The sequence below is a fragment of the Spermophilus citellus genome, assembly GCF_964194105.1.
Source record: "Spermophilus citellus genome assembly, chromosome: 4".
Lineage (NCBI taxonomy): Eukaryota > Metazoa > Chordata > Mammalia > Rodentia > Sciuridae > Spermophilus > Spermophilus citellus.
In genome coordinates this window covers 54,610,099-54,626,801 of record NC_138185.1, presented here as the reverse complement: position 1 = coordinate 54,626,801, position 16,703 = coordinate 54,610,099, and the positions used below count along the sequence as shown (strand labels likewise).

The following is a 16,703-nucleotide window of genomic DNA, read 5'->3' as shown; positions in this document are numbered from 1 at the left end:
CACTGTGCCCCTTTGTATTCCAGGAAGAAGCCAACCAGGAAGGATTGGCCCCTGTCCTTATTCCCCTCATGACTCCTTAGTTTTTATTTTTTTTTAAGGTGAGGGTCTCTCTAAGTCGCCAAGGCTGGCCATTAACTTTAGATCCTCCTGCCTGAGACTCAAGTAGTTGGAACTACAGGTGTTGAGTGGTACACTGCTTTCTTTGTTCTATAAAAATCTCTTCCTCCTCCTTGAGAGGTTTCCCACTGAAGAACATTCTCCCTATTGTGATAGCCTAAATAAAATCATCACCTCGGCTGTTGTCAGTTATATATCAGAAATTGGTTTTCATATTCTACTTCAAATTTTATCTACTTCTAATTTTATCATACTTATTTTTCTTTATTTTTTTAGTTTTAACAATAACATTTCTTCTCAATAAAACTACTGACTTTAAAATAGAATCTTTTTGGCTTCAATCAATATTATATGCTCAACTCATTAAAAATTTTAGCAACAAATGAAACTATTTTTATTTCAATCCTACATCAATAAAAATACTTCCAATGATATTTCTATGGGTCATAAATTCTTAAATTTTACCATAAAGGAAAATGAATTTGCTATTTGATCATTTCTATGGGCAGAAAGGACAAATTTGTACAGTGCAATCTTTCCAGCATGCAAACGAAAGTGAGCATCAATAAATAAATATTTCAGAGAGAAAATAACCTGCTTTCTGTCATGTTAGGTCCCTGTGCTATGAGAAAGAAATCAAGCTGAAAAGTTGTAAACTTTAAACTAAAAATACAGATTTAAGCCAGGTGTGGTAGCAAGTTTGAGGTCAGTCTCAGCAATTTAGTGAGACCCTCAGTAACTTAGTGAGGCATTATCTCAAAATAAAAAATAAAAAGGAGTAGCGATATAGCTCAGTGGTAAAATACCCCTACGTTCAATTCCCAGAACCACAAAAAACAAACAACCCAGACTCAAATGGACTCTTTGTAAACAGAAGAGAAATGATGGGGTCACAAAAGACTAATGGCCAGGCAGATGACAAATGAATGAGGACCAGTTGCTAGGTTGCTTCTGTTGGGACCAAATCAAACATAAACCTCTCTTAATTACACTGTTTCTCAAAATATTTATGAGAGACCAAATAAATCTGCACTAAAATAAATGTGGGTAACCTGTTGAAAATTGAAAACTGTAGATTTTCTTTTTAAAACAACTGTAGTGTTAAATGAAAGGATGAAAATTGAAAAAGCAAACTAGGGGGATGAACCAACTACTTTTTTTCCAGAAGTGCCTGCTCTGAGGTTGGCACATGGCAAGCTGCATTACCATGCTGGCCTGGAAGAAGGCGTACCCTTCAGACACCAAGCGTGTAAGAAATGAGAACAAAGCAGCAGGCCACTCTGGATGCTGTGAGGCTTTGAAACTGTTCATACATAGTAAACAAGAGAGGCCTGTCTAGCCTGGAAAGGGAGTAAATAACTAGAGGGGTCAAATCAGGACAAGTGAACAAGCAGTGCATCTCTTGGTATCTACAGAACATGCCTCTTGACAGGGAAGAGTAGACTCCCACTCCTGGCTGCCTAGGAAGGTACCAAGACAAGTTAGAAGGCAAGTGCAGTTCTTCAAATTTCCTCTGCTGCCACAAAGCCCAGAATGACAGGTGAATAAACTTCCTAAGAGTAAGTAGTAACTCATACAGCCTAATCTTTGACATTCCATTCTACCGGGCATACCATAAAACAGAATACCAATCCCCAATCATTTTCAAGGTTCATTACTATGCAATTTACCAATGCAAACCAAGATTTAATTTTTTTAAAGAAATATTCAGCAGCCAAAGGCTTGATTGATTCAATTTTTATATTAAATTTTAGTAGCTACAACAAACCCATCAGGTCCTCAAGAAAAGTTGCAATGATCCCACTTCGACATCAGGTCATCAGCAGCTTACAGGTACTATGAATCTAAGTGACTGAGACTGCGATTGTACTACAATTAAAATAATTTTAATTTTCTACTAAATTAACTCAAAATAGATGCAAAACTTAAACTTACCCTTTTAGGAAAAAAACTGAACAAAATCCTTGGGATTTAGGGTTAAGTAAATCCTTGACTCTAAAAGCACAATTCATAAAAGTAAAAATTGGTAAACAGGACTTTGACAAAGTTAAAATAATTTGCACTGTGAAATATCATATTAAGAGGATGAAAGGCAAGATATAAACAGAAAATATATGCAAACCATGTATCTGACAAAGAGCAAGTACCTAATATATATAAAGAACTCTCAGATGGGTAAGACTTATGAACAAATATTTCACTAAAGAGGATACAAAGGTGGCAAATAAACACATGAAAAGATGGTCAAACTCATTAGTCATTAGGAAAATGCAAATTAAACCTACAGTGAAAGACCATTCTCAAAATAGCTAGAACAAAAATCAGTGACACCAAACACTGGTAAGAACATAAGAGAAACTGGATCCCTCTTATATGACTGGTGATAATATTAACTGATACAGCTACTCTGGAAAACAGTTTGGCAGTTTCTTGAAAAGCTAAATCTGTACCACAATGTCCTCTACTTGGTGAATGGGTAAGTAAACTGGAATGCATCCACACCATGGAATACCTTTCAGCAACAAAAAAAGGAAAAATTATAAATACGTGCAACATCAAAGGAATTAGATTGAAGGGGAAAAGTCAATCTCAGAAGGCTGTGTAGTTCATAATTCTATTCTTGAATGATAAAATAAGGAGTGAAGAACAGATTAGTGGCTGCCAGCTGCAAGGGAGGCCTCCTCTCCTTCAGTGGGTACGGTTATAGAGGGTAACAGAGGGATCCTTGTGATAATGAACTGATAGGGACAGACTAACCTACATAGATGATAAAATACACAGATGATAAAATTATACAGAACTAAGTATACATTCAAATGAATATAAGTAAACTCTGAATGAGATTGGTGTTGATGACAAGATCCTGACTATGCTGGGAATATAGCTCAGTGGTAGAGCATTTGCTTGGCATGTGTGGGGACCTAAGTTCAATACCCAGCACAGAAGGAAAAAAAACAAAAACAAAAAACTTCTGGCTGTGACATTGTGCTAAGTCAGCTCCATAGGAGGAAACTAGGTAAAGGCTACATAATATCTCTCTGTACTGTTATTATTTCTTAACAACTTGTGAATTTATAATTATCTCAAAGTAAAAAGTTTAAATAAAAATTCAACTATTTTGGCTATATACATCAGTCTTTTAATTCCCAGCATTAATGTACAGATTATTTCATTAATATCCATTGTTCTAAAAAAACACATTAGAATTTTGAATTTCAAAATGTCTTAATCCAAAACTAAACAGTATTAAAAAAAAGGTTAAAAAGGAAAATACTCTCATTGGAAAATACTCTCATCTTTGATAATTCAAAATTATCAAAGAATAAGCTGCTAGTAATTTAATCCTTTCTACATGGGGAAATTGCTACTTTGGGAGTCTTTAAATTTGAAAAACATCTATTTTCACAGTCAATATTACTAAAAGTCAAAAACTTTCACATATGACTTAGCTACTTCAGTTGCTAATAGATTCAATACTGGGCTTTAGCATACTCAACAATAGGTTCAAATCTAATAAAATCTGAGAGGCTACTTAATCTAGATATTAAGATATTTAAAGCAAAAGTTGAAGCATTCCAAACAAATGCTTCTTCCAGGATTCTGGTTTCCTTCCCCATCAAAATCAAAATCGCATTAACTATGCCAGAAAAAACCAAAATGGGTGTGGTTTGGCTCTTCAAGAACACCTCTCTCTGCTGTCAAAAGAAGGGAAGGGGACATCTTTCAAACAGCAAGCCATGTGCTGGGTATCTTCCCCTTGGCTAGCTTAACTCTTCACCCTTCTCAGTGCCCAAATAGACTCCATTAGGAGATTTGGGGGGCTGCAGAGAAGGAAGGACACTTTCAGCTACTGGGAACTGAACTTCTCCTTACCCTCAAGCCTGACAGGGACAAGTGGCAAGTACTAGCCCTAGCCTGAGGGTGTAGCACTACCCCTTCTTAAAACAATCATGCTCAAAGTTTGGCCTGTCAGTATCACTTAAAAGGCTGTAAAAACAGACTCCATGGCCCAACCTAAGGGGTTTTAGGTGTGGTAGCTCTGCAATGAGGCCCAATAATTTGTATTTTAAACAATTTCCCTAGTTATCGTTATTACTTTTTTTTAAAGTTCAGGAGACCAGACCCAGGGCCTTGCACATGCTAGGCAAGTGCTCTACCACTGAGCTACACCCCCAGCCCAGAACTCTTAAACTCAAGTGTTTATAAATTGTCTTCCAATTAAACTTTTGTCCTTGGATTCTGATAATGGCCAAAAATTTTATTTAATTTTTAAGTATGAAGATAAAAGCTGGCAATCCAGTTATAGATAAAAGGCTCAGAAACTTACGTGTTTTTTTGTTAAAGTAGTATACCCAATAAGAGTCTTAGAGTCAAATGGCTTCACTAAATCAAAGTCATCACAGGGGCAAATTATCTTCTAAACCTCAGTCTCCTTCTGTGTTCAAAGGTCATATAATGGTACTCAGCTCACAGGATGCTAGGAAGGTTAAATGAAATCCAATCCTGAAATATCCACCTTGGGATCTGTCTGATTCCTTTGCATTTCTGTGTGTGGTATTAAAAAAAAAAAAAAAAGATGAACATGGTTTATTTTGAGAAAGATAGTCCTCTTTCCCTCTTTTATAGGGGGTTGAAGAAAATATTGGTCACCGGATTCTTTTGTGTGTGTGTGTGTGTGTAGGATGGCTACCAGATTCTTGATAAGGAAATTCAGTAAGCACTGACAGATCTGGGGCCTCTGGAAAGGAGGCAGGACATGAACTAAAAGATGGGAAACAGCGCAAAAGCAAAGTTGTAATCAGCTGAACCACATGAAACCCTGATTGGGCTCAACACAGATCACCCTGAACTGGGAAGATGCAGATATCAGCAAATACAAAGTTGCTGGATAAATTCATAAACAGCTGGTATTAGTTTTAAACAAATAAAGAAGTAGTTTTGTTTTTAGGAGCATGGAATAACAGGGATTGTAGCATTTAACATAAACTACATCATTAGAAAGTATCCACATGTATCTTTCCCAAGTAGCTCCATTATTTGTCCACTCCAAAAGCTAACTTTTATCCAACATAGCACAAATTGATGTTGGATATCAGAATCAGAGCTTTAGGCTGGGGGTGTAGGTCAGTGATAAAGAGTGCTTGCCTACCACACACCAGGGACTGGGTTCACTCCTCAGCATCACAAAACAAAACAAAAAGAACATCCCCACCAACAAAACAAAACAACCATAGTTCATTGTCAGAAGAAATCCTGGAGAAGGTCTAAATCAATCAAACTCTTAACACTGGAATTCCCTGGAAGGCTTGTTAGAACACAGATGGCTGAGAGTATCCCCCCACCCCCACTGAGATTCTGATTTTGTGGGTCTCAGGAGGGTCTAAGAAATGGACTAGGGACTACACTTTGAGAATCACTGATCAAACTACCCATTTTTTTCTGATGAGACTCTAAGTTGCTTAGGTTTATATCAAATTGTATGAGTAGTAAAGTATTTTAAAAATGGAAACCCTCCTGAGTATCAATATTTTTTTAAATGCAACTTTTCTACTCTTAATTGCTATAATCTGGTTTTGTTTTAAGTGGTCCTTCAGAGTGAAATCCTTCATTGAAGGGTTTTCTATACTCATTCACTTTTACCAGTCTATGTTCTGTTCAATCTCTGCAGTCCTCCTATCCTCCCCAAATCTGCCACCAGTGTCAGGGAGAATTTAGTGAATGTCTGTATGACACTACCCAGATTTTACTGAACTGTTGAGTTCTTTACAGACAATTTGGTTTTCAGTTTATTAAAAAAAAAAAAAAAAAAAAGGCTTCCTCAATGAAGTAGTATACACTGAAGGTACACGCGTAAGGTATATTTAAGTAGCATACATCTAAGTTATAAGTGTTTTCACTTATGTAACTCAAGGAGGATGCTAATACTCCCTTAGTCTCCTTGAAAGGTTCTTTCCTGACTCTGGACCTTGATACTGTGCTGTTCCTTATGTCTGGAAAAGCTCTTCTACCCACTTCTCCTTTTGCTTTAAGCCTAATTATGACTTTCTCTGAAGTCCCGCCCTCCTCTGATGTTCTCAGTCTCCCAGTACTGATGCTGTGCCTTATAGAACATGTCACAATTGTATTTTAATTTTTTGTTCAATGATCTGTATGTTTCCCATGCTAGATAACAATTCAGTAAGAGCAGTCTGCTTAGTTCATTACTTCTCCACTTTCTAGCATAGGAGGCACTTATATTTGTGGAACATATTCCTGAAGAGAAATTTAGTAGCATATACATCTATAATAATATTAAAATATGCTCCAGTGTGTGTTTGTCTACCGGTACCCCCTCACTGGGGATTGAACTCAGGTTCTTTGCATGAGGGAACAATGTACCATTGAACTATATCCCCAACCCCTAATACCATGTAATTTGTAACTTCTGAATTTTAAATTACAATAAAAATTTCAAATAAAACATTTATAAACACAGTATATAGTAGTATCTATAACAGGAATTGAGTTCTGAGCTCATTCGGTCTTTACTGTATACCTGACAATGTGCTTACTATGAGGTACACATTAAAGTCACATCTTAAAACGATTGTGGTAAAGAGCAAATTAAAAAATTACCCTTGAAGAAAAAAAATCCCTGAAATTACCAGGTCAGCGCCCCAAGGAACTCAAAAGGTATGAGTTAGCTTCCTTTCCTTCAGTACTCTTTATGCTGGGACCATGGTACCAAGATCTACAGTAGAATTTCTCTACCCAGCCCCATCCCTGCTTCCTTTCAGATACAGTTGACCAGATAGCTAATGGGATGTCAATGTACTGCATGTGTCTATGATAACTCTAATTCATTAGACCAGGTCCCTCAATAGTCCCAGAATGAAATGTACTGTCAATCAGAGCATAAACTACTTATTCTCTCAACTAACACGTGCTTTAAGGGCCAGGATGTAGCCTCCCGGGTGGTGGTTCTAGACCTTTGAAATCACTGGAACAGTAGGAAACATCCTTGAACCCTGGACTCTCCAGAGACCAATTAAATCAGAATTGCTGCATTGGAGCTTGGGTGTTTCCAGCCAGAGTTTAGTCAGAATGATGCATGGCATTTTTGCCAGAGGGAAGGGTTGAAAGGTGACCCTGCTCCGGGATTAGGGCAGCTCCCGGATTAGGGCGGAACCTGCTGCTACTCTGGAGTTCCCGTTGAGTTCTGAGAGGGGTTCTGAGAGAATTGGCATGTGGAGCCTGGTGGAGGGAGTGTGTGTTCCCGGAAAGTGTGTGTAGAGTGCCGATGAGAGTTCGGGAATAAAGAGTTGCTGTTTGAACCTAAAAGGCTGTGTAGTGGCTCGGTGATTTTGTGCCCAGCCAGACTGCGGCACTTGGGCATTTTACAAATTATAATTTTTTTCTACTCAAGGAATAAACTCAATTCTGGTTGAATAGAGTTTTATGAATTAAACTTCAGAAATATTTATTCCTGAGTTACTTCATTTATATGTTGTAAAATTAGTGCTTCAAACTCTTGTCGATTTGATATTATCTAAGTGAATAAAAATGATGTCTATTAAAACCTAATCAATGTTAACTTGTTAAAAAAAATACTCTGTAACCTAGGGCAGGGTGTGGAACTCAGTGGTAGAGTTCTTGCTTAACAGATAAGAGGACTGAGTTTGATCCCCAGCACCCTGCAAATGAAACAAACAAATCTCTGCATATGTGCAGTCCCTGACTAGATCTGCAGCAATGCAAACATAACAAAATAAACTCCAAGACCTCTACTATCTAAAGTGCTTTTAAATCAATAAAAAGTTCTAATTTAAGAATTAGAAAATTTAATAGCACAATTTAATAGGCCATTTAATAATATCTCTCAATCACTTGAAAAATACTTGCAACTTGATCACAGGATTTTATGGGTAATGGAACCCAGGGGTTTGAGCCTGCTGGGCAAGTGCTCTACCATTGAACTATATCCACAGCCCAACAGGACTTCAGACGAAGAACAAATGGCCAAAAATATGGAAGAGCTGACAATCAGGAAACAACTCAGTGATCAGGTCCTTCACCAAGAGTTCATATACATTCATCTTTCAGATGAAGCAGTATTTAGCAAATACATTGAGCTGCATGGGTGCTGTGACAGCTATAAGACAATATGTTCTCCATAACGATTTACATATTTATATACCTCTTTCTCTCCCTCTCTTTCCTTCTTTTGGAGTTTGAAATTTCCTGATTTTATAATTAGTACATATTATAAAACTGAACTTATAAATACATGAGCTATTAAAAAATTTTTCAAGAAATTTAGTTTAAAGATCTACTAGGCATTTTCTTTGTTTGTGGTTCTGGAGCTTGACAAGGGCTTTATCACTGAACTACAATCCCTGTCCTTTTTTAAATTTTGACACAAGGTTTTGCTAAGTTGCCTCGGCCGGCCTCAAATTTGCAATCCTACTGCTTCAGCTTCCCCAGTAGCTGGGATTAAAGGCATATACCAGTATGTCCTTCTCAATAGTTTTTTCTTTCAAATTAATAATTCATGAATTGAGAAGGTGTTCCAATGAGCTGAGCAGGAGAGAAAAAACAAAAAAAAATGGATTGGTCATTTCGAAGTTATTTTCCTTACCAGGTTAAAAAAGAGGGGGCATCCTTATTTCGCTAGCTCAAGCACATAGGGCCCCTTCTGATTTGTTGCTGGGCATCTCCTGTTTTTTAGTTCTTACATTACTGGCATCTAACACACGTGACTCTGTGTTACACACACACACACACACATATATATATATATACACACTGTGTTACATATATATACACACACGCACACACATATACACACACATTCACACACACATACATTGTAGTACTATTGCTAAAAAATGTGAAAATCACTGGATCAGATGATTCCTAGATTCTTTTGCTACTGTGAAATTCCATCACCTGAAGAATATTGGAGGCCTGGTGTAGAGATCAAGGTTCCCCATAAGGAAACTTCTCAGGATTAACTTTATAGACAGAATGAACAGATTAAGTCTAGAAGACAAGTATTGTTGCAGCTATGTAAAATAATAAAGACAAAAATAAATTACAAAAATATATTTAGGCCAGCTACACAGGAGACTGAAGCAGAAAGATCCCAAGTCTGAAGTTGGCCTGGGCACACAGCAAGATGCTATCTCAACGAACAGACAAAAAACTACAAGGTAGTATAGTTGGATTAAAGGTGAGGTCTTCTAAATGCCTTTCAAATTTCCTGGGAAGTTGTTTTGCTTTTATAATAAACTAGGAAAACATCATGGTAAAGTTAAAACCATCTAATTTACTATAATTTAATACCATTTAATTACAAATGCTATTCTGATTATTCCTAAAATTACAATAGTTTCTAACTATATTTCACCTATCTATTTTAAGGAAAAAGGGAAATTTAGAGATTTGAAATATGACTGATAAGAAGTATAATGAGATTAAAACTAAAAATGATTAAAAAAATTGGAAGTTCTACACCCCAAAATATATGGTATACATCAAAGTGTTTTTATTTTGTTTTAGGAAGAGTTACCTCATTTTAAATGGCATATTACTGTTTTAGACTCTTGTTGAGATCTCTGTTTTGGAACTGCTTGCAGAGTTTGGCATTTATTCTTTTGAATATACAGTTATATAACTACGCTTTCTAAAGGGTTTTAGCTCCAAGAAACAACCAGAAATGATGAAAATTCCCTGCATGATTTTCAACCTGGCTCTTACTGAACCCAACTTTAGGTTTTCTAATTCAAGCAAATGGTTAATAAAAAAGATGTTCTAAAAATTTGTATTTTCTGAAAAGCCTTACACAGAACAAGAGAATGAAATCTTTGGCACTCGCCAGATATGCATAGTAATTTAACCATTAATCTATAACATTCAAGTGCCTTCTCTATCAGTGTGAGATGTCAGACTTTAAAATATACCATTTTACTCTCCTCTCCCTACTAATCTATTTTTCCCACTTACAATTTCATTGTTGGAATTCTTGGCCAAAGGGGAAAATTCCTTATAATAAAAATAAGCATATGTTCGTGTGGATAACTATGTAGTGGAACTCCCTCTTTGGAAGGTCCTACTCAGTTACCCTTACTGGATCCTCTTCCTCTTCTGGTCTCCTATATGTTGGGATCTCTAAGTGTTCAGTCCTCTCTATCAATTTTGTGGACTTTCAATGTCTTTAACTATATTTTTCCTGAGCTTTCTATAGATGCTCCTTGACTTACAATGATATTATTCTTGATAAATCTATCATGAGTTAAAAATGCATTTAATACATTTAACCTACTGACATCATACTTTAGCCTAACCTCCTTAAACATGCTCAGACCCTTACATTTGCCTATAGTTGGGCAAAATGACCTAACATAAAGCCTATTTTATAATAAAGCATTGAATATCTCATATAACTTATTGAATACCTTATGGAAAGTGAAAAACAAAACCAGAATGATTAATGGATACAGATGATATAGGAGGCATAGACATAGACAGGCATTTTGTAGATTTGATGGGATACAAAACCACAAAATGCAATATCCAAAAAAATACAGTATGCTGTAGAGTACTGGTAGTTTCCACTGGTGATCCTGTGGCTGACTGGGATGTGGCTCACTGCCACTGCGCACCACAGAGAGAGTACTGGACTGCATTATTGCCAGTCTAGGAAAAGACCAAAATACAATTTGAAGTACAATTTCTACAGATACTTATGGTAAGTTGAACCACTCCAAGTCACATGTCTGTACTCAAGTACCTTCTGGAACCCTCCACCTGGCAAATTCAACTCTTTGTCTCTTCCCTCAAACTTGCTTTTCTCCTACACTCCTCAGTTCAATATGACTTCTATATTTCCTTGTTACCCAAGCTAGAAACCTGGGCATCTTCCAACCCTTCCCCATCCGTCTTCCCTCCATCCTCACTGTCATTGCTGCATTTACCACTTTTATCCTAGACAATTGCAACAGATTCTTTCCTAAGTGGTTGTATCTGGCCCACCTTACATCCACTGCCTTCTGAAAAAAATGTTTACTTTCTTTGGGATAAAGTCAAAGCCCTTTAAACATGGCATTACCAGGTCCTCTGAGATCTAACTATTGGGGTCTCCTCACTTCTGAGACCACAAACTAAGCTCTATTTTTTTAAGGTCCCTAGAAATTGTGCACTTAAGAGACTCCCAGGCTGTGTGTAACCCATTTTTTTCTGACTAAATCATACTTAACCTCCACCCTCCACCTTCAACTTGGAAACCATTACCCTCAGAGAGCCTTTTACATATGCAAGTCAGGATCAGGCAGTCCTGCCATATAATCCCTAGGTTAATACCACAGTATCTGTTTCACTGCATTCTCCTCAACTTTGGTTCTTTGGTTCCCTCCACACTTGATTATGAGCTTCTCTGGGCAGAACTGAGCCCTGTTTGTCCACATAAACACGTAGATGACTCACATGGAAGGCACTAAGCAAGTATTCTTGAATAAATGAATGACAGTGTAGAAGAAAACAGTTGAGAACAAACTTAAGTGGTTATGATTCCCACCTGCCACAAAATATCCTAATATATCTAATTACATAAAAGTAGTCGATACATTATAATACTTCCTTCATATACAATCAAGTAGGTATTTTACTTTTGAGGATACTGGTGGGAGTCAAATGTCTGATGTACTGGGTGACCTTAGTGTGAGACATCATTTCTTGCCTGGACAACTATAACAGCTGACCATATTTGCTGTAATCCAGCGGCCCACCAGTCTTCTCTATTGAGGAGCCAGTGGTCTTTTCAAACATAAATAAGAGACTGTCAAAGCAAACAAGGTGCTGCAAGATCTACAGCCTGTCCCACACCTTCTAATCTTATCAATGCTCTCCCCCTACCCTTTACTCTCTGCTTCAGCTACATGGATTTTTTCTTCAGTTCCTGTAAACAGCAAAGCTTATTCCAGCATCAAAAGCTTTGTATTTCTGATTCACTCTACCTGCAAATCTCTTCCCCTACAACCGACATGGCTAGCTCTTTGTCATTCAGACTGCTGCTCAAATGTCACTCTAAGACCCTTCCTGACTACCTAAAACAACCCATCACGTCCTCGCAAATTCGATCCTCTTATTTTGCTTTTAGTATAGACTGTCCCTGATCATCCTGTATTAGTCTCCCTTGATGAAATGAAAACACAAGTGATTGCCTTTCTCTTGTTTTCTGTTGTCTCCCCAAAGACTGGAACAGTGCTTGGCCAGTAAGTACTAGCGAAATGAATTAACGCATTTAATAAACACGTCTCCATATGCCCATGTTACATGTTTCCCACTCTCCCGTTACCTTCACTCAGGAAACCGTGGACCAGAGGATCGTTATCCTTTCAGGAAAGCACTTGAGCCAGCATCGCGGTTCCAAAGACAATGCTATCTTGCAGCCTCCGGGAGGCATCTCCAGCTTGGTAGCTCACCGGGTCTCTGAGACCGACAGATGCACCAAAGATTGAGCACTGGAAGCGCTGAGGAGAGGCGGCGGGTCAGGGCCTTTCCTTCCTCACTTTGTGGAGACTGCTGCCTCCCCAGCTCCGGTACCAGACCCTCACTCTGCTGTACACACGTCTCTCCTGTCGCTCAGTTCAACGACCGCTTGGGGTTACCTGTCCGGGAGCTGCCTCAGGCCTCTCGGCCTTCGCAACGCCATTCAAGTTCACGTCTGTTCTTTCAGGGCCACCGTAGTTCACGGAATGTATACGCTAATCCACTCCTCCCGCATGCGCACAGCCACCATTCGGTGTACAGTGTCTCTTAGCAACCACTTCGAGTCCCTCTGCCAGGGGCGGAGCCTTGGAAGCCTCCGCGGGGAAGCCGAGGGGAAGTGAGTGAGACCAATCAGAGACGAGTGTTAGCTCCGATCGACACGCCTCTCCTAACTGTCGCGAATCCGCAAGCAGCTTTACGGCAGATAGGGGGTGGGGGCTGCTGGGGAAAGGAGGGGAGAAGGAAGCAACCAACCAACCAAGTCGCCCTCACCCCCCACCCCCCTCCCACCCCGGACCTGGTTTACGGCTCAGGGCTCAGGCTCTAGTGCGGCCGCTGATTGGCTGCTGAAGGATTGGTCCCATCCCAGTGACCCCAAAGTGCTGGAGGGAGGGGGCGGGGGTGGCCCAGTGCAAAGTGCATCCCGAAAGCCCCCTGTCCGGAGACTCGGCTGCTGGCACTTCGGACTCTGTACGACCTAGGACCTCGCTGTCCCGAGACCTCCTGAGTCCCTCCGTAGCTGGAAGCCTCTGGCCGGGAGCGCGACAGCCCCCCTGCTCCGAGCCCCTGGACCGGGGCTGTCCCCCCCAATCCCCGAGCCGGGACTTTCTCCCTGCACCCTTGTCCCGAAGCTGCCCGGAGGCCAGGACAGCCACCCCTACCCTACTCGGCTATCTGGATGCTCTCCGGGCCAGGGCCGTGAGGCACCTAGGAGGATCGGGAACACCCGTGTCCGGCCCTGCCTGGGGTGTTTCTTCAATGGAGAAGTTGGTGAGTGTGAAGGAGGCTGAAAGAAGGAAGAGAAGCAGCAGCTGAGGAAACAGGTAAAGTCAGTTACCTCCTCCGAAGGGAAGGGGGCTACCTAGAGGTCTGGGAAGAAGGAAAAATCACTGTTTCTGCCTGCCTGCCTGCCCTTTGCCACTTTCTAGCTTTTTCCTTTGCTCCCTTTTTCTTAGAACCCTTTTCTCTTCGCCCCTGGGGCACTGCACCACTCATTGGTTTCCGTTTTCCAGGTGTGAACTGACCGGAGGACACTCGAGAGCAGGAAGGGGGTCTGTCCACTCTCTAGAGAAGCAGCAGGCAGAGTACCTCTGACCAGCATCTTCCATAAAGGTAATGAGCCAGACCTCCCCTCCCCCATTGTTTATTCCTGGCCCCTACCTCATTAGGCAGTGCATTATTTTCAGGGCGGTTGCTTGGGGATGCATCCTTTCCTAGACCCCAGTTTCCTAGCAAAAACAAAAACACTGCAGGGCCTGTTCCTTAACATTTTAATAACTTCTCTACTCTAGAAACGTATTTTCCTTTTCCTCTCCGTTCAGTGAGTTTCCATGTTTTGCATTTTATCCTTTGATACACTGTGCCATTTGCTCTGAGGCTTTGAGACCTTTTTGTAGCTCTCCCACCTTCCTTACTCTCATAGGAATTCTTCAATTTCATGTTAATTGCTTGTTAATTCCGAAAGACTCTGCTTTTTAATTAAACCACGATTTACTTACCCCCACCCCCTTTGCTACTTCTGTCACCTTTTCTGTACCTCTGTCAGAAAATCTTTTCATTACCTCACCTGACTGGTAGGGGAGGGTAAACTATTGGCTTGAAATTTGTTAAGTTTCAAAAATACTCTGATTTTTTTTCAATAGTAAAAAGTGGATATATTTACTTTTAAAGTGTGAATAGAATGAAAACAGTATTAGCTCCTGAAGCATTTACATGTGATTAACTCTAGGTTTTCCCACATTTGTGTATGACAAATATAGATAGACACCAAAATTTTTACAAAGAGATATTTGTTACATCACAGATGTTTTAGACAAACAAAAATTTACACAATGTTTTGTTAACAATCATTTTACAGTCAGGAATACAAAAATAAAGGATATTTTCATGTGTTTAGATATCTGGGGCTTAATTTTGGCCCTCTTCATAAATCAGTTTTCTCATTTCAAAACCCTTACAGAGAATTTGCTAGATAAAAATTTAAGCATCTAATTCATGTGGTCACATTTCTGCTGCCTATTTTGATGCTGCCTCTGAAAATGCATTAAAGGTAAGTTTAGGACATGAATATAATTCCTAAAGAGAGCATATGAGCACAGAAATTTTATAAAGGCTAATTCAGAAATCAGCCAAGTGAATGACTTTTCTAGCATCTACTAGCAAGGGTATAAAGTGACTTGTTAACCTCAGGGTTTTTTTTTTTTTTTTTTAATATCTCAGATTGTGTAAGGATTTTTTGGTGTGAAAAAGCACTTAAAATAACAGATGATTTTTTTTTACTTTGTTCCACTGGAATTTCTGCTTTCCATATGATTCTACTAATTCTCCAGATATAACTAAAGATACTTTTAAGGGATCTGATCTGGATATTCTTGAGATCTGGAACTGGATGTCAAGACTATTTTCTGAATACAATTAGAAATAGCATCTACCAGTGACTGTTCTATGGTGAAAATTTAGGTAGACCTTTATATATGTATGTAGGAATCAAGGCTAATTGATCATTTCAATAAAAGCTAGGCATAAAGCTATAAAGTTAAATGCTGCTTTTTATTATTTAAGTATGGAAGTAAACAGAGATACCTAATGATTACTTTAGAATCTAAAAAAAAAAAGCTAAATATTTGAGATATGATTTAAAGATTCATATGAAGTATATATTTTCTATTTAACCCTTCTTGGTGAAATATTTTTTCTGCTTTGGATTTAATCCTAGTGAGTTTTCATTTCTGAGGGCTTTCTCCATATCCTGAGATGGTAAGAGAGGGGAAGTCTGTAACTTGTCAAAAACTTATGAAAAGAGGGCATTGCTTTCCCCATGTTTCCCACCAGTTCATTCTCATTGCTTAAATAATATCATGGATCTGCTCAGCTTTTAATCATTTTTCTAAGATTAGAGAATATTATTAGCATGATGGAGAGTATTTGATCTAGGTTATGCCAAACATTTAAAATATTTAATTTGGGTATTTACTTGCAACATGGCCATTTAGGTCATTTATATTTTTTTCAGTCTGGCTGCCAACTTTATGTTCATTCTTTTGCCAGACACATCATTTTGAAAACAAACTCATCTGATTTATTTGGTCACCAAATAATATATTTATAATCACATAGAAGAGAATAATTGATTTTAATTGAAGCTATTCAGTGATGCCTCTTGAAAATACTATGGATTACACATTGAAAATTATTTATTTTGTTCATATTTAACTTTGGTGACTTAGAGGCATATGCTACTTCTAAAAATCCTAAAGTCAGTTAAAGTTCATGTTGTATCTACTATTTGACTTTCAGCTTCTCATTTCATTCTCAAGTGAAAGCAGTCCACAGTATAACACTTGTCTCCTTTCTTGAAGACTTTCTAGGTACTGATATGTGAGGCTGCAAAGATTGTATTGGCATACATGGGTTAATAGAATAAGGTAGCATCATTTTTAATACTTGTGATTTAAGCTTTGAGTTGAGTTGGATAAGTGAACTTTAAAATTCCTTTATTGCCTCATCTGCACTATGTGAAAGTATTGGGTTTTCTGCTGAAACTTAAGTGAATCATAGATACATTGTACATGATGATAAATCCCTGTGTTATTCACAGGCCCAGTAATTTGGAGGAACTATGAATACCCTTATATTTGTTTAGGAACACAAACACAGTGCTATGTTGAGTGATTTTAAAATAACACCTCCACTTTTTGGGGGGTTCCAGGCTCTTAATCACTAAGTTGAGCTCATTAACATGCATTTCAACCAGGTTGTATGCTTTGATTGGGCCTTGGAGTGTTTCTGCATCCATCTTTCCTCTTAGGTCTTATGAGCCACTGGTAGAATATTTTTCC

The 16,703-nt window shown here is 38.6% G+C and overlaps 2 protein-coding genes across 3 annotated transcripts in view; one reads left to right on the top strand and one right to left on the bottom strand.

The window, feature by feature from the left end:
• LINS1 (lines homolog 1) overlaps positions 1-12,854 on the bottom strand; it is a 154,802-nt gene extending 141,948 nt beyond the window's left edge. For both annotated transcript variants that reach the window (XM_081290167.1, XM_081290168.1), the window contains exon 1: positions 12,452-12,854. The gene's annotated coding sequence lies outside the window, so the exon portion shown is untranslated. The remainder of the gene's footprint in view (positions 1-12,451) is intronic.
• Positions 12,855-13,117: 263 nt separating this feature from the next.
• ASB7 (ankyrin repeat and SOCS box containing 7) overlaps positions 13,118-16,703 on the top strand; it is a 37,080-nt gene continuing 33,494 nt past the window's right edge. Inside the window, exons 1-2 of the mRNA XM_081292718.1 lie at positions 13,118-13,688; positions 13,878-13,977. The gene's annotated coding sequence lies outside the window, so the exon portion shown is untranslated. The remainder of the gene's footprint in view (positions 13,689-13,877; positions 13,978-16,703) is intronic.